General features: G+C 46.5%; 1 protein-coding gene across 1 annotated transcript in view; it reads left to right on the top strand.

Annotated features, from left to right (window-relative positions):
* Positions 1–21,597, top strand: part of POLR1A (RNA polymerase I subunit A) — a 2,269,619-nt gene that overhangs the window by 557,804 nt on the left and 1,690,218 nt on the right. The gene's annotated exons all lie outside the window — the stretch shown is intronic.

Genomic DNA, 21,597 nt, shown 5'->3' with positions numbered 1-21,597 from the left:
ATCTTCTCTCCATGCCCCTTCCTGTTCAAATGAACTGTGACTAATGCCACACTAAAAAGGTATCCCTTCCATGGGCCATACCCATGGATTTGCCTGGTCAAGTAATATTCCTCTAACAACTGCAGTCCTAACAATAGCTTTGCCTGATACAGTATCCCTTTTAGCAGTTTTTTTCCTTCTCTCACAATAGGATATAGAATTTTGAGATAATATGGAGGAGCTGCAGTATCAAGACAACTCACATCTACTGTGGAGCTACCTCTCTCCGCTCCCTCACATACATTTTGTTCTCTACCATATTGCTTTGGACCTGTGAACCTTACATACTTCATTTGGTTACACCGAAAACATTTTACTCCAAGACTTTGAAGTGTACTTTAGACAGTGGATCTCCAAGTTTTCTGTGAAACCTGCAGGGCATGTGCAGACTGTCTTCCACAGAGGTTCCCTTTTGCCCATGTGCAGTGCTTATCATCTTGTGCTGCTTTTTCCTGCCAGCTAGCTAGGTATCACACTTGTTGCCCATTTCAACAGCAGTATTGCATGCCTAGCCTGTTAATCAGGTGCTCGTGTCCTGAGGCAAATTACTGAGCCGTTGCTCCATATCACAACGTCTCTGTCCATTGTAAAAACTAGACATTTTGACATCCATTCCCTTTTTGTGAAAGGAAGTGCATATTTCTGCCTGAAATCATTAGTACTCTGCCTTTCTAATGCATTCGCTAAGCTCTTTTTATGTAAGCTTCAGGAATACGTTGACAGCATTTGAAAAGCACATTTTTCATTGTTCAGTAATCCAAGCAGTCAGAGTCTGACACAGCCATACCTACAAGCATAGTTAGAAAACTGACTCCTGTCCCTGGTCTGTTTGTGTCCAGTTATTTATTTTACCCTTTTTTGACCAGGTGAGCCCACTGGACACATGTCCCTTTTCAGGGACTGCTGTATGGTTGTTACTTATTCAGAGTCTCACAGTATTTAAATGAAGGAGGAAGGAATGAATCCATATATCCTGGGCACAGGAAACAGCTCATTAACACTTCAGAGCTTTAATTGCCTGAATAAAACTAGCAACTATTTAAAATACTTATAGATGCCTGAATAAAACTACCAACTATTTATTTAAAATACCGAATCCGCAGTGGTGATGCTGCGGTAGCGTTGTCGCCTCACAGACGCTGTCCGGTTCAACTCTCAGCTAGGGCGTCTTCTGCGTGGAGACATGCATGAATGGGCGTACCTTCGTTGAAGGTTGTGCATCAGGGCTGGCAACTCGGCACATAAAAATCAACTGCCAATCATTAGCGGACCGGAGTTCCACTGTGGCGACCCCTAACCGGGAAAAGCCGAAAGACACAGCAACAACAATAACACTGATGCCTGAATAAAACTGCCAGCTATTTAAAATACTTATAGATGCCTGAATAAAACTATCAAGGTCATTCCCCCTCTTTATAATGTGAAAGCAGTTTTGTACTGACCTTATCTCCAGTGCATGGTCATCAGCTGCATTACTCACATGCCATTGACAAAGGGTCAACATCTCCCTTTCTTTATGATGTTGCTTCTCCCCTTCTTCATGCTGATGCTTCTTTTTTGCCCTCCACCAGAGCATCAAGCTGATGTCCTTCAAGGATGCATCTGCAGTCATAACATATGGGTTGTCCTGCCTCAGGCAGCCCTTCGGTCGGCCGGATTCCAAAGTCTGGGTCTGGCCTCCTCGCCGCTGATGTCAAGACCTTCCCTATCGCCAGAGCTGCCTGGGGTATAAAAGCATCAGCCGACACCATTTTCCTCGTCTTTCTTACGTAGCGGTGCCCAAGCAGAAGTTGTTCAAGTACCGGGTCGGTCAGATCCAGTGATTTCAGCCACCGAAACTTCAAAAGCTAATTTCGCTGGGGACTCTTTCTTGCCTCAGCCGATGTCAGATAACGTAAATAATTGTTTAACTTGTAGGAAACAATACCTCATAAGGATTTCCATTCCTACCGCCTTCCTTGCTTAGGCCCAGACCACGACGTATCGTCTGTTCAGCCTGTGCTTCCTTCAACCGATCGAACTCTTAGACGCCGGGTCGGAGTTTGCAGAGGAATTTTTGGGGCTAGTTTTTGCATATAAAATGCCGCCGGAGACTCGACATCACATCGGTGAAAAAACGAAGGACAAGGACCGACACTGCAGCCCGCGTTTCGGGCTTGAAACAACGGTAAGGCTTCCACCGCGAAGTGTCTCTGTTTCGGGCCGAAAAATCCCGAGTCCTCGGAGATTCCTTCATCCGAATCCACTCTCAACCGACCATCATGTCCCGGGAGGCCCCGGCTGAGTCAAGCATCGAAAGCTACTTCCATCAAACTAGTGCCCAGTTTGATATGTCCGACACTATACCTCTGGACATTCTGGCTACCTCCCCTGCACGCGGGGCAGCTAGGCCCCCTGCTTCCATGTCCATTAAAGGCCTTTTCTAGGGCTAAAGCTGCTAAACTTTCTAAAGCTTTGCCTCCTAAGACATTTCAAATGGGAAGGTCAAGATTTCTGATTCCAGGAAAAGAGCTTAGGGAATTCTTGTTTTACCCCAGCATAGGCCTTTAGCTATACCTCCTGTTTTGAATGTGGTGGAAGATGTTTTTGCAGAGGCTTCCCTGAATCCTGATTCTTTGCCTCCTGCCCCAGTTAAACCGGATAGGTATTATAGGGTGCCTGAAGCTCATAAGTATCTTTTAAGAGTCCTAGGGCAGACCCGAAACTGTCTCTCAGGGCCCAAAGGTGTGAAGGCCTCAGTTGTTAAAAATCCTGTCCCTCCTGATAAAGAGGCAAGGGCTTTGGATAGATGGGGAAAGAAAGTGTATACTTCTTCCACTTTAGCCATGAGGGCGTTGAATTGTCAGTTTCACATGCTGAAATATCAGAATTATCTTCTTTCTCAGTTGAAATCTAAGGTGGATGCTTTGGCGGAAGGTATTGAGTGTAAAGAGTTGCAGGATTTAGTTCATGTGTCTGAACAGGTGGGTAAACATTCCTTGCAATGTGGTTTGATGCTGTGCAGGCCTCCTCCAGGGTGGCTGCCACTGGTTCTGTTCTTCAGAGGCACGCCTGGTTGAGAGATCAGAATTTAGCTGAGCATGTTAAGACACGGATTTTGGATGCTCCTTTGCAGTCTGATGTGTTGTTTGGTTCGCCTGTAGAAGCAGTTTTGAAGAAAATGGAGGACAAGGCTAAGTCTATGCAAACTGTTAAAGATTTTTTGCAGGTGCAGCCTCCGAAGTTTAGTAGAAATTGGCCTGCTAAGGGATGGACTTATCCTGCTTATGATTCCCAGTCTAGGGGTAGGTCTAGACGTGGTAGGGGCAGAGCTCAGGGTTCTTTTAGGCCTAGGTCAGGGAGTTCCCCTGCTCAGACTTCTGGTGAGGGCAGGGGTCAGTCCTTTCGTAAGCAGACCCAATGACCTGCCCTTTCAGCTGCCAGTTCATTCTCGCCTGGCAGCACCGTTGGGAGGAAGACTGTCTCTTTTCAAAGAAAATTGGGATTTAATTACCCAAGACAGATGGGTTCTGGATATCATTCACCACGGTTACAGGTTTTATTTCCATACCTTGCCTCCTTTCAAAGGCATGCCAGACATTCCTCCTCTACAAAGACAAGAGGCTCACAAGCAAATTTCTCTGTTACTCCAAATAGGGGCCATTCAGCCGGTTCCTGTGCCAGAAAGGGGCCTAGGATTTTATTCTCGCCTGTTCCTAGTACCAAGAAGGGGAACACGTGGAGACCAATTTTGCATTTATCTATCCTCAACAATTATCTGAACATTCCCAAGTTCAAAATGTTGACGCATAACAGCTTTTACCTCTGCTGGGCAAAGATCACTGGAAGATAACTTTAGATCTCAAGGAAGCTTACCTTCATGTGCCTATAAGACTAAGTTGCAGAAAGTATCTGCGTCGAGCTGGAAATTCTCATTATCAGTTCTCTGCATTGCTCCTTTGGCTTATCTACTGTGCCCAGAGTATTCACAAAGGTTCTGGCTCCAGTGATAGCTTTTTTCAGGCTAAAAGGAATTCAAATCTATCCTTACTTGGACGATTGCCTGATTCTGGCTCAAGAAAAGGAAGACCTTCTACAGCATTTGGAATATGTCATAGCAGTGCTAAGATGCCTAGGGTATTCTGTGAACTAAATAAAGTCCAGTCTAGTACCCTCTCAAGACATGTGCTTTCTGGGTGTGAGACTGAATACAGCAGCCCAGATGGCCTTTTTAACCCCGGACAAACAAAAGAATCTTTCCAGTTACTTCCAACAACTATCTCTTCAGTCCGGGCTGACTGCAAGGACAGTCCTTCAAGCCTTAGGGTTCATGGCATCTTGTATTCTGGTGCTTCCCAATGCCAAACTGCATATGAGGAAGCTACAATGGTATCTCAAAAATGTATGGACACAGCACTGCCAGGATTTGGACACTGTCATTCAAATAATACCTTGCATTCAAAAGGAATTTTTGTGGTGGGCTCAGGAATGTCACCTAAACAAGGGACTCTCTGTGACCCAGCCAGAGGGAAGTCAGATTCTAACGACAGATGCCTCAGACATTGCTTGGGGAGCTCATCTAAATGGAAAGTGGATACAAGACAAGTGGCCTGCCAGACTACAGCATCTACATATCAACATGAAGGAGATGTTAGCAGTCCAGTTTGCATTAATGGCTTTCAAGGAGTTACTTCTTCCAGGGCAGGTGTTGATTCTAACAGACAACACAACTGTCATGTGGTACATCAACAAACAAGGGGAACGATTCTTACCCATTGTGCAGGCAAGCAATGATTTTATGGGAGACTGCGCTCAGCTTGCAACTAACTCTTCAGGCAAGGTTTCTGCCGGGAGCACAGAACTCCTTAGCAGATGTGTTAAGCAGACAAATCATGGATCCCCACGAGTGGAAACTGGATCTTCATGTATTTCAAACGTTGACAGTGTCCTGGGGAACTCCAGACATAGATCTGTTCGCTTCTCCACTAAACCACCAGCTGCCAAAGTTTTGCACAAAGAGGTTTCATCACACAGCTTGGAAAGTGGATGCTCTTTCTTTCAGTTGGAAAAATCTTCATGTGTATGCGTTTCCACCTCTGCCTCTTCTTCCAAAGGTGCTTCTAAAGATCAGACAAGACAAGCCAAGGATGATTTTAATAGCTCCAGATTGGCCTCGGCAGCACTGGTACCCATTACTGAGGAGTCTGGTAAAGAAGCCTCCATGGCCTTTACCCTTGATTCCACACCTATTGTCTCAGAGAGACGGTCACCTGCTCAATGTCAAGCTACACTCTCTTCATCTAACAGCCTGGCATATTCTGTTTTGAAGACAGCAGGTCTCAACTTCCTCAACAAGTTTTAAATGTGATTATGGAAGCCAGGAGACCTAGTACAAGGAAAGTGTACGCAGAAAATGGAAGAGATTTTTATTTTGGAGTGCAGCAAACAATTTGGAGATTTCTGAGCCAAATCTGAGTGTGGCTCTTCAATATCTTACTGAGTTATTGGACAAAGGTTTGTCTTTCTCTTCCATTAAGATTCATGCTGCAGCAATTTCAGCTCGCTATGATTGTGACCCACCATTGTTTTCGCATCCTTTGTTCAAGCAATTTCTTAGAGGGGCAAAGAATATAAGACCCCCACGAGAGCTCCTACTCCTGCTTGGGATCTCAATTTTGTGTTGGAGAAACTTACTCTACAACCTTTTGAGCCTCAGGCTACTGCTGACTTGAAATACTTGTCATGGAAGACTGCTTTTTGTTGGCCATTACTTCTGCAAAAAGGGTTTCTGAGTTGCAGGCCCTTATGGCAGTGGAGCCTTTTTGATTTTCATAAGGATAGGGTATCTTTACGCACTAATCCTTCCTTTATGCCTAAGGTGGTTTCTAGTGTGGCTTTAAACCAAACTATTCATTTGCCTACTTTTATGCAGATCCCCAAAATAAAGGGAAAAGATTTTGCACACTTTAGATGTACACAGGCAATTGCGTTATTATTTGAGCAGGACTAAGGATTTTAGGCAGTCTCAGCAGTTGTTTGTTTCTTTTTGCTTTGAGTTCTCAGGGCAAGCCTGTGTCAAAACAAACTATTTCTAGATGGATTGGGTGTTGCATTACATTTTGTTATTCCCATCATGGCAAGGAGATTCCAGCTGGGATTAGGCCTCATTCCACTAGGGCTACTGCCACTTCAACAGCATTTCTGAGGGGTGGCAACTAAGGATATTTTGGAGGCAGCTACTTGGAGTTCAGTGCATACTTTCTCTAAGCATTATCACCTTCCTCTCTACTCTAAGTCTAGGGCTGGTTTTGCCACAGCTATTTTGCAAGGCATGTTGTCAGTTCCTGCTTCCTTATGATTTGCCAGCCTCCCTTACCTCTGCTTTGGGATTCTACCCAATAGTTAGGACTGCAGCAATGTGGAATGAAGAACATAGTACAGTTTTGTACCTACCATAAATGTAGATGTTCGAGGATCCACATTGCTGCAGTCCAATTTACCTCCCTCCTTCCCTCTGTGTTTAGGGGTGGTTGTGTAGGTGAGGTTATATTCTGCTAATTTTGTATATTTTGTATATATATTTTGGTGCAGGTTTGTTGGGAGTTTTTGGTTTTTGGCCTTATCTTTTTAGGGTCTTCTGACATCTGGGGCAAGAAAAGACTGAGGATATGACGCCGGTCATGCGCATTAGTACCCTGACGTACTGACGTCAGTCTAATGCGCCCTGACCGACGTCAGCCATATACTTTGGTATTCGGGCCGACTGGACAGCGGACTACCCAATAGTTAGGACTGCAGCAATGTGGATCCTCGAACATCTACATTTATGGTAGGTACAAAACTGTACTTTTTGTACTGACCTTATCTCCAGTGCATGGTCATCAGCTGCATTACTCACATGCCATTGACAAAGGGTCAACATCTCCCTTTCTTTATGATGTTGCTTCTCCCCTTCTTCATGCTGATGCTTCTTTTTTGCCCTCCACCAGAGCATCAAGCTGATGTCCTTCAAGGATGCATCTGCAGTCATAACATATGGGTTGTCCTGCCTCAGGCAGCCCTTCGGTCGGCCGGATTCCAAAGTCTGGGTCTGGCCTCGGCTGATGTCGCACCTTCCCCGACGTCAGAGCGTCTGGGGTATAAAAGCATCAGCCGACGCCATTTTCCTCAGTCTTTCTTGCCGCGCGGTGCCCGAAGCAGAAGCTGTTCGCAAGTACCGGTCGGTCAGATCCAGTGATTTCAGCTACCGAAAACTTCGAAAAAGCTAAGTACCCGTTGAGACTCTTTCTTGCCTCAGCCGATGTCAGATAACGTAAATAATTGTTTAACTTGTGGGAAACAAATACCTCATAAGGATTTCCATTCCTACTGCCTTCCTTGCTTAGGCCCAGACCACGACGTATCGTCCTGTTCAGCCTGTGCTTCCTTCAACCGACGAACTCTTAGACGTCGGTCGGAGTTTGCAGAGGAATTTTTGGGGCTAGTTTTGCATATAAAATGCCGTCGGAGACTCCGACATCACATTTGGTGAAAAAACGGAAGGACAAGGACCGACACTCGCAGCCCGCGGTTTCGGCTGAAACAACGGTAAGGCCTACCGCGAGTGTCTCTGTTTCGGCCGAAACCGAGTCCTCGGAGATTCCTTCATCCGAATCCACTCAACCGACCACCGCGGCCCGGGAGGCCCCGGCTGAGTCGGCTACCGAGCTACCTACCGAAACCAGTGCCCAGGATATGTCCGACACTATACCTCTGGACATATCTACCCCTGCACGTGGGGCAGCTAGGCCCCCTGCTTCCATGTCCATTAAGGCCTTTTCTAGGGCTAAAGCTGCTAAACTTTCTAAAGCTTTGCCTCCTAAGACTACATCCCAGAGGCCTTCCTCTAGTTCTCAGATCCTCAGCCTTGCAGAGGACCTTATTTCTTTAATTAGAGGTTCACAACCTCACCCGGACAGGGCCTCTCACCCTCCACCAGACAAAAGGCCCAGGACTGAGCCTTCTGACCCACACTCTTCAGATGAGTCCTCGGATGGTTGAGTTGTCAGACCACCAGGAGGAGGCTTATTCGCCCTATGAGGATTCTGATGCAGAAGAATCTATCCCTTCAGCCTCCCCTCCTGAAGAGTTTTCCTTTGGTGAGACTTTACACTCCATGAGAGAGCATTTTCAATGGCAAGGTCAGGATTTCTCTGATTCTAGAAAAAGATTAAGGACCTTTTTACATTTGCCTCAGCATAGGCCCTTAGCTATACCTCCTGTTTTGAATGTAATTGATGATGTGTACAATGATGTCAGTACAGCCCCTGATACTCTCCCCCTGGCCCCTGCCAAACCTGATAGATACTGCAGGGTCCCAGATTCTCATTTTCATCTGTATAAAGCCCATTCTGCAGACCCAGAAACTATTGCTCTGGGCCCTAAAGGGGTTGTGGCTGCCACTGCCAAAAGTCCTCTACCTTCTGAAAGAGAGTCTAGAGCTTTAGAGAGATGGGGAAAGAAGGTATACACTTCTGCAACTCTTTCCGTCAGGGCACTAAATTGTCAATTTCATATGATACAGTACCAAGAGTATTTGTTAGATGAACTAAACAAGAAGCTTTCTTCTCCTGAGCCCCTTGACCGTAAATCCCTTCAGGATTTGGTACACAACTCACAGCAGGTTAGTAATCATTTCTTAAAATGTGGTTATGATGCATTGGAGGCTTCATTTAGGTCAGCTATGACTGGGGCAGTTATTCGTAGGCATGCCTGGCTGAAGGAACAATCTTTGCCAGACCATGTTAAAGCTAAACTCCTGGATGCTCCAATGGAGAAACAAAATTTATTTGGCTCCTCTGCTCAGGAGGTCTTAAAAAAGTATGAGGAAAAGGCAAAATCTGTGCAAACAGTTAAGGATTTCCTACAAGTACCACCACCGAGATTCAGCAGAAACTGGCCTACTAAGAATTGGTCCTTTCCAGACTTGGACAGAGCCCAGAGAGGCAGGAACAGACCCCCCAGAGGCAGAGTCCAATCTAGGGGCTCTTACAAAGGCCGCCAGTGGCAGCCTGCCAACCAGAGAGGTAGTGCAACAACAGCAACAACAACTACTACACCAGGACAGGCTCAATGACTTTACTCTGATTCCGCCCACCAGGGCTCAACTGGAAGCACCCTTGGGCAGAAAGCTGGCTTTATTCTCGGAAAATTGGCATTATATTACAAGGGACACATGGACACTGCAAATAATAGACAAAGGATACAGGTTCCACTTCCACACTTTGCCAAAAAGAAACGGAATGCCAAACCTGCCACCAAATCAGGGGGCAGAGGCTTTAAAGCAGATCAACAACTTGCTTCAAATGAAAGCTATAGAAAAGGTACCACTTTCAGAGCAAGGCCAAGGATTTTACTCCAGACTATTCCTTGTACCAAGAAAAGAAAATCAATGGAGGCCTATTCTCGACCTGTCCGCACTGAACACTTACCTCATTGTGCCAAAATTCAAGATGCTGACCCTGCAGCAACTTCTTCCCATGTTGGGCAAGGAGTCTTGGCTGGTGACTCTAGATCTCAAGGAGGCATACCTGCACGTCCCTATTCGACCAAACTGCAGAAGACACCTCAGATTTCTTGCAGGATCAGAGCATTATCAATTCTCAGCATTGCCCTTTGGCTTATCTACTGCGCCCAGAGTATTCACGAAATGCCTGGCATCAGTAATTGCACACTGCAGACTTCAGGGGATTCAAATGTACCCTTATCTGGACGACTGCCTTATACAAGCGGACAACAAGGTAAATTTGATAAAAGACGTGGCCTATGCCATCCACCTACTACAGGCATTGGGATACACAGTCAACATCCAAAAATCAAGACTGGTTCCATCCCAAAGGATAACCTTTCTGGGTGCGGATCTAGACACAACCACCCAAATGGCCTTTCTCAAAGAAGAAAAACAAAAACAACTTCCGGATTACTTCATGAATCTGACAAGACAAGCTCAGCTTACTGCAAGGAAAATCCTGCAGGCCCTGGGTTACATGGCATCCTGCATAATTTTGATACCACAGGCCAGGCTGGCTGCATATGAGAAAATTACAATGGTACCTAAGGAGTGTATGGTCTCAACACAGTCACAGTTTGGAGACTTTGATACCAATCATTCCTTGCCTTCAAAAGGAATTCCTGTGGTGGGCTCAGGCCTGCCAGTCCAACAGAGGGTTGCCTTTCAACAAACCAAAAGCAAAACAAACCATCACCACGGACGCTTCAGACCGAGGATGGGGAGCACACATGGAGGGCAACTGTATCCAAGGCTTATGGTCTCAAGGACAGCTACACATGCACATAAACCAAAAGGAAATGCTGGCAGTGATGCATGCAATCGAGGCTTTCAAACCCTTCTTCCATCAAGGACACCTGTTAATAAGGACAGACAACACCACGGTCATGTGGTACATAAACAAGCAGGGAGGCACACACTCCTACCCTCTATGCCGGCTGGCTATGAATCTATGGGAGCTATGCCTGAAACTCAATATCCAACTGCAGTCCCAGTTCGTGCCAGGAAAGGAAAATGCACTGGCAGACAGCTTAAGCAGAACTACCATGGATGCACACGAATGGATGCTGCACCCAGACATCTTCCAACTCATAACAAAGGCATGGGGAATGCCGGAGAGAGATCTGTTCGCCTCCCCCCTCAACCATCAACTGAGGACATTCTGCTCAAGGACATACCACCCACAAGCATGGAGGGTGGACTCTCTCTCTTTCAGCTGGAAATCTCTAACAGTATATGCCTTCCTACCTCTTCCTCTAATGTGCAAGGTTCTACTGAAGATCAGGGAGGAACAGCCAAGAGTGATTCTGATAGCTCCAGACTGGCCAAGGCAACACTGGTATCCACTATTGAGGAGCATGTCACAGGCAAAACCATGGCCTCTCCCCCTATGGCCTCTTCTTCTGACACAGAACAATTTCAAGATCATGCATCCCAATTTGAAAACATTGCAGCTAACTGCCTGGAAAATCCATTAAATCCAAAACAAAATGTTTTATCACAGAGAGTGAAGGACATTATCATGGAAGCTCGTCGGCCTTCCACAAGGAATACATAATCAGCTAAATGGAAAAGATTTTTCATTTGGAACACATCAAAAGGCTTAGATGTGACAGTGGCAAGCATGACACATATTCTGGAATACTTGGCAGAACTGTTCCACAATGGCCTTTCCTATTCTTCCATTAAGATTCATGCCTCAGCAATTTCAGCAGAATACAATGTGGATCCACCTATCTTCTCACACCCTCTCCTCAAGCAATTTCTGAGAGGGATCAAAAATATCAAACCTCCAAGAAAACCCCCTTTACCTGCTTGGGATCTCAACTTTGTCTTGGAGAAACTAACACTGCCTCCCTTTGAACCAGCAGCAACAGCGGATCTTCAGTTTCTGTCTTGGAAAGCTGCATTCCTTCTGGCAATAACTTCAGCAAGAAGAGTATCTGAGTTACAAGCATTAATGGCAGTACAGCCATTTCTTATCTTCCATCAGGACAGAGTTACACTAAGAACTAATCCTATTTTTATGCCAAAGGTGGTATCTAGGGTATCCTTGAACCAAGCTATTCACTTGCCTACGTTCTTCCCAAATCCACAGAATAGAGGGGAAAAACTTCTGCACACCCTGGATATACACACACAACTACGCTACTACTTGGACAGAACTAAAAGTAGCAGAAAAACTGACCAACTATTTGTAGCACATGCTGCTGGGGTGCAAGGAAAAGCAATTTCCAAACAGACAATTTCAAAATGGATAGGAAATTGCATTAGATTTTGTTACTCCTTTCATGGAAAGTCAGTTCCTGCAAACATCAGACCTCATTCCACAAGGGCCACGGCCACCACTACAGCCTTCCTACGAGGGGTGGCTACCAAGGACATTTTAGAAGCTTCTACTTGGAGCTCCGTGCATACATTTACCAAACATTACAATCTACCTTTATACTCCAGATCCAGAGCAGGCTTTGCTACTGCAGTCCTGCAGGGGATCTTAACTACACCATCTTTTTCTTAGTACCTCCTCCCCCAGATTGGCTATGGTATTCTACCCATATGTTATGACTGCAGATGCATCCTTGAAGGACATAGTACAGTTTTGTACCTACCATAAATGTAGATGTCCGATAGGTATGCATCTGCAGTCAGGTTTACCCTCCCTCCTACCCCTCTGTGGTATTCCTAGGGTGTTTACCCCTCTTTTAGCTAGCTGGGGGAATCTATTATGGTGTATTTGTTTGTATATACATGTATATATTTATATATAATTTTGCAAATGTTTGGAATTCTATTGCATTTATCCAAATTTAGCCTTCCTAGAGGGCACCTGGCATCTGGGGCAAGAAAAACTAAGGAAAATGGCGTCGGCTGATGCTTTTATACCCCAGACGCTCTGACTGGAATCTGGCCGACCGAAGGGCTGCCTGAGGCAGGACAACCCATATGTTATGACTGCAGATTCATACCTATCGGACATCTACATTTATGGTAGGTACAAAACTGTACTTTTCACACTCTTGGCTGCTTTAAAGCATTTTTGTTGTAGTTTCACCTCCACTGTTTTCAGTTCATTCTGTATTCTTATGCCATATACAGACATGAGCTGCTCTGCTGCATGCTGCTTACTCACAGCCACTACAAGACTGACTTCACTTTCAGCAGATTGAGTGTTAGCTGCAACCAAAGCAGCTGTCATGTCATTCTTCATCAGTGACATGGAAAATTCCCTTTACTTTGCACTTGATATTTTGTCATAATTTACATAGCCAATTTGTATATGTTTCTTCGCTATTCTGCCTAAAATAAAAAAAAATGCTGGGTATGCTGCTGTGTACTTACCTTGTGGCTGCAAAAGTGTCTTGTGTCAAAAGTTATTTACAGGTTATACAAGTTCATTTCACAATATCCACATCACTGTAAACCACTTGTGCTATGGTCAAACCCCATCTCACTGACCATCAGATAATTTGCAAAGGTATTTGGTCTTGAGACTCTACATTAAATGTACACTGACCATCAGATAGTTTGCAAAGGTATTTTGTCTTGAGACTGCAGTAAATGTACACTGCTATCTCATGTAGTACCCAACAAGTGACACACCCAAATAAGCTGTACGTTGGTCAGCTGCACATCAGATTTCTCACCATCTGCTTGAAATTTCTCCCAGGTCAGACTTCAGGACACACCAGAAACGCAGTTACTATTTATTCTTAAATAAGTCATCTGCTAAATATTTTTTTGTGTAAATAGCTTGAGCAGCGACTCTTCAAATGGCTATGAGAATCTACAAGATATATTTTCAATGGCTGTCCCTTTGTCTTTGAGTTAAGAGCCCTGACAACAGTGCAGAGTTCCACAAGCCAGTTTATTCAACATTAGATGTTTCAAGAATGTAGTCCACCATGTACAGTCTTAGAAATAAGACGCCAACTAAACTGACTTGTTTTAAGTAAAGAAAAAAACAGCCATAGGCAGACCTTCGTGTTTGAATTTGAAAGCGGATTGTGTTTTTTTTTGTTTTCATGAGCTTTCTTTTCTTAGTGGAGAGTCTGTGAGGTCCAGAATCCTTGACGTGAAGTAGCTTTTCAAGAAGCACTGCATATGTGTGCACATTTAAGAAACAGATTTAGTTTTATTTTCATCACTTTTGTAATACGTCTACAGAAAGAATTAAGCACTCAGTAGCAAGGCATTTTTTTGCCTTCTAAATACACTACGTATGAAAAGGTTTACAGCAGTCACATTTTTATGAAAAAGAAATAGCTATTTGTAACAACATAGTACAGCTTTTTGCATGCTTTGCTGAAAAAAAACAGTTGCAAACTTCACTCAGTCTGTTACATTTCTTTCTAAAAACAATTATGTTTGCTTTGGTGTAGTCTTTCTGTCTGTCATCGTGTCTGCTGTGTGGCAAGAGCACATTGGTTGGTAGGAAGCAGGCCAATTTGTTAGTTCTGTGGTGTGACTTGCCATCTCTTGTGACAGTGCCCCCTCCTCTGTATTGGCTCTTCCAGGTCCACTATAGCTGCTGTCCAAAGGGGAAGCATGCCTGTACACAGTTGATCTCCACTTACTGTGCGAGTTGCACACTACAGCCCAGGCCTCTACAAAATAAATTCTAGTGCTATCGCCAAGTGTCTCCTAAGTGGTGAGCCAGTGTCACCTTCTCCACAGGTTGGGTGTGCTGGCAACCACTGATGTTATGTGATCCTATCTCGCCTACATTCTGTACTGATGGGTTCGGAGCCGATCCTCGGCTCCGACTCGGCACGCTATACTATAGAGCGAAGTCTCTTATTGGTTGAGCTATTCTACATCCCAGGATGCACCACCACAGCTTCCCCAGATCTCGTTTGCCGCTTGACAGCAATAGACGTGGTCTCGACTTGGCTGAGCTAAGTACTCTTTACTGACAAATTTTCTGTCAAAATTTTCACCCAAAAAGCTGTTTTAACAGCTACTTATCGTTTTGTGTGGTTTGTTGAAAGTTTGTGTGAATTTATTTTTATCGTTAGGTTCCCGCTTAAATAGTAGGGGTTTCCTCGCGCTCTACTTCAGGCCGTGTTACAGTTTCCTTTGTTGCTTAAAGTTTTTTGTGTGGTATTTGTTCCTCTAACGTCAAGGTCCCATTTTAGTTAGAGGGGCCTTGCCCTCGCGCTGTGTTATAGTTTTCAGTCTGTGTCTGATTTACTGGCCTATCCTGTTTAAATTAGAGGGATTTGGCATCTCTGTGTGGTTAGTTGTTTTTCCTTAGTCTGTTTTTGGTGTGTGCCTTTGTGGTGATGTCGAAGGAACATAGGCCTTCGGGGTTTAAAAAATGTACCAAGTGTGGGTACAAAATGTCAATCACGGATGACCACTATCTATGTGTTTATTGTCTAGGCCCTAAGCACCTTCAAGAGTCTTGCAGTGTATGCCACGCGTTTTCTTCTCGTGTCCTCCAAGAGAGGAAAAACAAATTGATACTGAAGGGGCTTATCACCCCTTCTTTTGAGGAGGCTTTATCTTCTTCCCCCCTCTCCCTCCAGGAAGAAGAAGTCTTCAGCTCCGACCAGTCCGTTGGAGCCGACAGCAAACAAATCAAGGCAGGCTTCTCCGTCGGCTCCACGGACTTCGGAGCCGAGGTCGGAACGATCTGCCTCGATGCCTCCAGCCTCGACTCCTCTGTCTTCGGAGCCGAGCGCTCGAGCATCGAGAGGCGGGTCACCTTCTCCGGCTCCATTGGTTTCGGAGCCGAGAAAGGTCGCTCGCTCAGACTCTTCTACCTCGGCGCTGAAGTCCCCGTCGGCTCCGAGGGAAATTGCTGTGCTGGTGGAATCTCCCTCGGTGCCGATACTATTTGAGACTATTCAGAGCTGGTCCCCCAGTCTTTCGGAACTGGCGGAGAAGTCAACTCGGGCCCAATCGGTCTCTTCTCGGTCTTCGAGGATGTCCGATTCGGATATAGACAGGGTGCTTCAAAGGCTGTTTCAGTCTCCAGTCTTCCAAAAGTTAGTCTCGGCTCCAGCCCAGTCGGCTCCGGAGCCGATTGTCCACCCTGTTGTCTTGGTTCCTCCTCCAACAGCCTCGGCACCGTTGGAGTCGGTGCTGGTGGAGCCGGTGGAGGTTTTCGGGTCGGCTCCGACCCTTACTCCAACCCCGACCTTCGGGTCGGAGTTCGGTACACGGACCTCCTTAGTCGGCCCCGGGGGTGACGCTTCGGGACCGATGGTTTCGGTTCCGAGCTTCCCTCTCAGTGCGTCGGCTGCAGGGGTGCCGTCTACTGTTGTGGCCTTGGGGGTCGGACCTTCCCAGGACTCGGGGGGGGGGGTCCGGCCTTCAGGGCCATGAGGAGTGCTTTGGCCAAATCTTCCTTGGCTACCTCCACCATCTCTCCGGCACCTTCCCTTGGCACGGAGACTGGTTCCTTTGTAGTCCCCCTGTCTCAAGACAGCGGAGCCCTGGGGCCTGAGGTCACCCCCATTGGGGGTTCCCCCCTTCCTGGAGGTCCTTCCGAGGCTTCTTCGGAGGAACCTCCCAGGAAGAGACAGTGCAAGAGGAAGCACGTCGACTCCCCGGACGAGTCTCTCACCTCGGACAGCGACCTCGATGATGCGGAGGGGTCCCCCAAGTCGTCCTCGGATGAGGTCTCCTTTGCGGACATCTTAGAAATCCGGAAGCAATGAGGCGACTGGCAGTCCAAACCCCCTTCTGCTGAGGAGTCGGTATTCCTCAAGGCCTTCGGGGCTCAGCCCTCCGCCTCCTGGGTGTCTCCGCCCTTCGATGAGCTTCTGGATTTGATCTCTCGAAGGGCGTGGGAGCACCCGGATTCTGTGGAACCGGTGCCAGCTCGCCCTAATAAATTTCTTTCAGCCCCCCCCCCGAAAAGGAATTCCTCTCTAAAGGTGTGGCTGTAGATGCCCTGGTGGTGGCATCTGCTACCCAACAAGATGTGGCAGAGGCGTCTACGTCCGTCCATCCTCTTAATAAAGAGTCTAGGAGCATGGATCGGTACGGGAAGCGCACCCTTACTTCAGCAGCCTTTACTTTAAGGTCTCTGAATTATCTAATGCACTTCACCAGACTTCAGAGGGATCTGGTCAAGGAACGTTCAGATACCCTCTCTGGTAACCTACCTGAGCAGTTGGCCCAGACGGTTAGCTCTCAGCTGGCTACCTTATCATCATTATTGAACTCGTCCATGAGGCTCATTTCGTATGCAGCTGAGGGGGCGAGTAGAGCGGCGGGAACAGGTGTTGCTCTACGGAGACAAGCCTGGCTCCACCTTTGTCACTTTGCGGAGGCCTTCAAGTCTTCCTTTGCCGACGCTCCCTTTGATGGGTCCTCTTTGTTTGGACCCAAGGTAAAGGACACCTTGACCCGCTGTGAACAAGAGGGTAAGACTTTGACTGCCGTAGGGGCATGCTTTTCCACTCCCTTCCGGCCTTATCCCAAGGCTAGAAGAGGGGGGAAAATGTGGTTCCGTAAATCCCAAAAGACTTACCCCTCACAGCAGGATGATTCGCCTTCTAGAGGCAGAGGAGGGGGAAATTTTTCAGGAAGACGCCGTCCCAGAGGCGGCAGAGGCCCCCGCAACACTGGAGACCGCGAGTCCTTTCGTGGCTCCTCAACCTTCCAGCATCCCTGAAGGATTGCCCGACTGCGCCACTCCGGAGCCAGTCGGGGGTCATTTTTTGAGGCACCTAAAGGCCTGGGAGAATATCACTCAGGACCGATGGGTGCTCCGAATCATTGCCGGAGGTTACACCATCCCTTTTTCTCAGCCCCCCCCCACCATCCCGGAAAATCCCGGACCCACCACCCAGTCAACAGGATCTCGCAGCCATCGAAATCTCAAAGCTGCTTCAAAAAGGAGTCATCCAACCGGTCCCCGAAGACCAGACCGGATTAGGGACTTACTCAAGATTCTTTTTGGTGCCAAAAAAGACCAGGGACATGAGGCCCATCTTGGATCTCAGCAAACTCAACCGTTCTGTCAAGAAGTCCAAGTTCCGGATGGTCACCCTACAATCCATTCTCCCGCTGCTGGAGGAAGGTGTTTGGATGTGCTCCATAGATCTCCAGGACGCCTATTATCATATCCTGATAGATCAGGCGTCCAGTAGACACTTGCGCTTCAGCCTGGGAGACAGTCATTTCCAGTTCCGAGCACTGCCCTTTGGTCTCACCACAGCCCCCAGGGTGTTCACCAAATGTTTGGCGGTGGTGACTGCTCACCTGAGAAGTCTAGGATTCCAGGTGTTTCCATACCTAGACGACTGGCTCCTAACTGCCACCTCCAGGCGTCTACTCTTACAGAACCTAGCAGCCACTATATCTCTAGGCAACTCCCTAGGAATCACCTTCAGTTGGGAAAAGTCTGTGTTGCTGCCATCTCAGCGCATACGGTTTATCGGAGTAGAGATCGACTCAAAGCAAATGCGGGTCTATCTTCCTACAGAGAGGATAGAATTATTACAGTCTCAAGTTCAAGCATTGCTCCTCAAACGCCGAGCCCCAGCCAGGATGGTCCTACAACTGTTGGGTTCCATGTCGGCTACCGTTCTCCTAGTTCCCTTAGCAAGATTGCATATGAGGATTCTCCAGTGGCTCCTGTCAGTTCAGTGGTCTTATCAGGATCTCCCTCTCAGTCACCTCATTCTGATCACGGAGACGTGCAAACAGGACCTCCGTTGGTGGCTTCTTTCCTCCAACCTGGATCAGGGGGTGACCCTTCGTTCCTCCACCTCCAGTGGCCACTTTGACTACGGACGTCACCCAGACGGGGTGGGGGGGACATTACCTGGGCAGGTCAGTCCAAGGCAAGTGGCACCCCGATGAGAGTTCCCTCCACATCAACATACTGGAAATGAAGGCGGTGCTTCTATCGCTACAAGCACTACACAGTTACCTCCCCCAGGGCATGATTGCCATTCAGTCCGACAACATGTCAGTAGTCTGGTACCTGAACAAGCAGGGAGGGACCAGGTCCTACCCCCTTTGCAGAGAGGCCATGAAAGTATGGGATTGGGCGATTGCAACCAACCATTTCTTGGTAGCAGCACACATTCCGGGGAGATCCAATGTGATAGCCAACAGACTGAGCAGAACTATTCTCTCCCCGCACGAGTGGTCTCTGAACGACAGAGTGGCAACTCAGATTTTCAGAAGATGGGGAACTCCTTGTTGCGACCTCTTTGCAACTCCTTTCAACATGAAATGTCAACAGTTCTTCTCTCTCACCCCAGTTCCGGGGGAGTTTCCCAAGGACGCCCTACTCCAAGCTTGGCCCACCGGCCTACTGTACGCCTTTCCACCAGTTCCCCTTCTTTCCATGGTGATCCAGAAGGCGATTCACTTGTGGAGCAAGATGATTTTAGTTGTCCCATACTGGCCTCGTCAAGTCTGGCTGCCATTTCTTCGGAAATACGCACTGGATGGTCCATGGTTCCTGGACCAGGTTCCAGACCTCTTGATCCACCAGTCGGGACAGCTTCATCAGTCCCTTCACTCGTTGAGGTTAACAGCTTGGCTCCTCCACTTCTGACCATAGTCAGGAACCATGTTTTGGACTCGGAAGTCATACATATCTTGTCCTCGGCCCACAAGACTTCGACTAAAAAAATGTATAACAGCAAATGGAAGAGATTCGCTATTTGGGCCCAACTCCGGGGATTAGATCCCATTACTGCCTCGGTGCCAGAAGTTTTGAAGTTTTTAGCTTCTTTATTCAATCAAGGTTCTTCGGTCTCTACCATCAAGGTTCAATTGGCAGCTATTTCTAATTTTCATGAAAGTATAGACCCACCTTTGATGAGCAATAAGTTGTGTAAAGCCTTCATGAAAGGTGCTGGGCTGCTACGACCTCCGATTTCTCATCCCGCTCCACCGTGGGATCTTAATTTTGTGTTAGGCGCTTTGACCTCTTCCCCCTTCGAACCGGCAGCAACTTGTGACTTGAAATTTCTTTCTTGGAAGACTGCTTCTTTGGTGGCAATTACATCAGCCAGAAGAGTTTCGGAACTTCAAGCCCTATGTGTCAAACCACCGTACCTGGTTTTTCACAAGGATAGAGTATCCCTCAGGCCTAATCCATCCTTTGTTCCCAAGGTTTGTTCTAGTTTTTGTCTTCAACAGTCATTGGAACTTCCAGTTTTCTTCCCAAACTACTCAGACAGAGCGGAATACATCTTCCACTCATTGGATGTTCACAGGCAATTGCGTTTCTATTTAGATAGGACGCACCAAACACAGAAAACGGATCAGTTGTTTGTGTCCTTTTCGGACAATAAATTGGGCAAAGCCGTCACGAAGGTCACTATTGCCAAGTGGATCAGGGACTGTATCAGCCATACTTACTTCCTTTCTAATAAAGAACTTACAAACTCAGTGAAAGCTCATTCTACAAGGGCTATGGCTACTTCGACAGCCTTTCATTCTAAGCTTGCCATTAGTGACATTTGTGCTGCGGCTACCTGGTCCTCTCCTCACACATTTATTTCTCATTACAAATTGGACGTGGCATCTCGGGGGCGAGCTTCCTTTGGTTCCACAGTTCTCAGGAGTGTTTTCCAGTGAGCCACCCAGGAATCAGGTGCTAGGGACGCTGTCCCATCAGTACAGAATGTAGGCGAGATAGGATCACATAACATCTTTTAGTTATGTACTTACCATAACTTTAGATGTTTGGGATCCATCTCGCCTACATTCCTAATAACCCACCCTCCTTCCCCCTGCCTTGGAGATCAGAAGAGACCGGACGGTTCAAGTTTAGCCGTTTCAGCTTGAAACACCTGGCAATATTATATCAACAGTCTATGTGTTTGTGCTTGTGTGCGGACAAACAAGATCTGGGGAAGTTGTGGTGGTACATCCTGGGATGTAGAATAGCTCAGCCAATAAGAGACTTCGCTCTATAGTATAGCGTGCCGAGTCGGAGCCGAGGATCGGCTCCGAACCCATCAGTACAGAATGTAGGCGAGACTGATCCCAAACATCTAAAGTTATGGTAAGTACATAACTAAAAGTTCACTCCTATCCATTCTGACCAGCTCCTACAGGTCTTGAGCTGTAACTCTAACTTGAGTTGCCGGTGACATTGAAGTTGGGACTGTTGGATTAAAAAAAATAGATTTGTTTTTGAGGGCTATGATTTGAACTGACGTCATAGTTGGGAAGGAGAAATAGTGGTTGGTGTGAGGGTAGATGGCATCTCATCAGGCAACAGTTCATTGAGATTCACAGAACTAGGAAAAATCAAGTCAGCCAAAACTTGAAAAAAAAAAAAACACATCTACAGTGAGAGTGATTTTGCATAGAGATAGACCTCCTCTCCCTGCAACTTAAGTATTCGAATTTCAAGATTACATAACTATGGGGTCAAGATAATGCTTTATTTTAGATAAAATGAACTATTCTATTGCCACCAATGTTGTACAACCACAGTTTAGTATATTTAACTCCAAGACTTAAATTTGACAAGTTTGACAGTATTGCAATTTACGTAACCCCGGTTTGATTCCAGACTATAGATGACGACCATTCGATACCCCCATAGTTAGTACAGTAAGCAGAGCATACAGAGTTTCCCCAACTCAGTCATCTGGGAGGTTGTGAACTGTGTCAGAAAAGTAATTGCCCCCCCATGCAGCCCTTATCAGAGTAGTTATAGAATATTACATTGTGTTCTGTAACCTACTCATGTGCTGTGTTTGGACAAGTTAAAGAGGCTCCACATAAAATACCAAAGGACTTTTAAAGCATATCTGGCAGCAGATTACTACAGTAGTTGTCCCGGTTCCTCTGCATCCTTATTGCCTTTTTAGAGGAGGTATGTGTTTGATATACAGAGCATTAAAGAACCTACACGTAAGATTAACTGTGCCTCAGTGAAAAAAATAATATGAATACTGTGAAATGTGCCAACTTCAGTATCTCTTAGACTTGTATACCTATAGAGTAAACTTCCCCTCTCAACTGAACTCAGGCCATCAGGTCATACCAGCCAGAAACAATTGGATGACTGCATGGACATCTGAGAATTATAGCATGGA

The sequence above is a fragment of the Protopterus annectens genome, chromosome 2.part1 (genome assembly GCF_019279795.1).
Source record: "Protopterus annectens isolate FY-2018-M chromosome 2.part1, PAN1.0, whole genome shotgun sequence".
Classification (NCBI taxonomy): domain Eukaryota; kingdom Metazoa; phylum Chordata; order Ceratodontiformes; family Protopteridae; genus Protopterus; species Protopterus annectens.
This window is presented reverse-complemented; position numbering and strand designations above follow the sequence as displayed.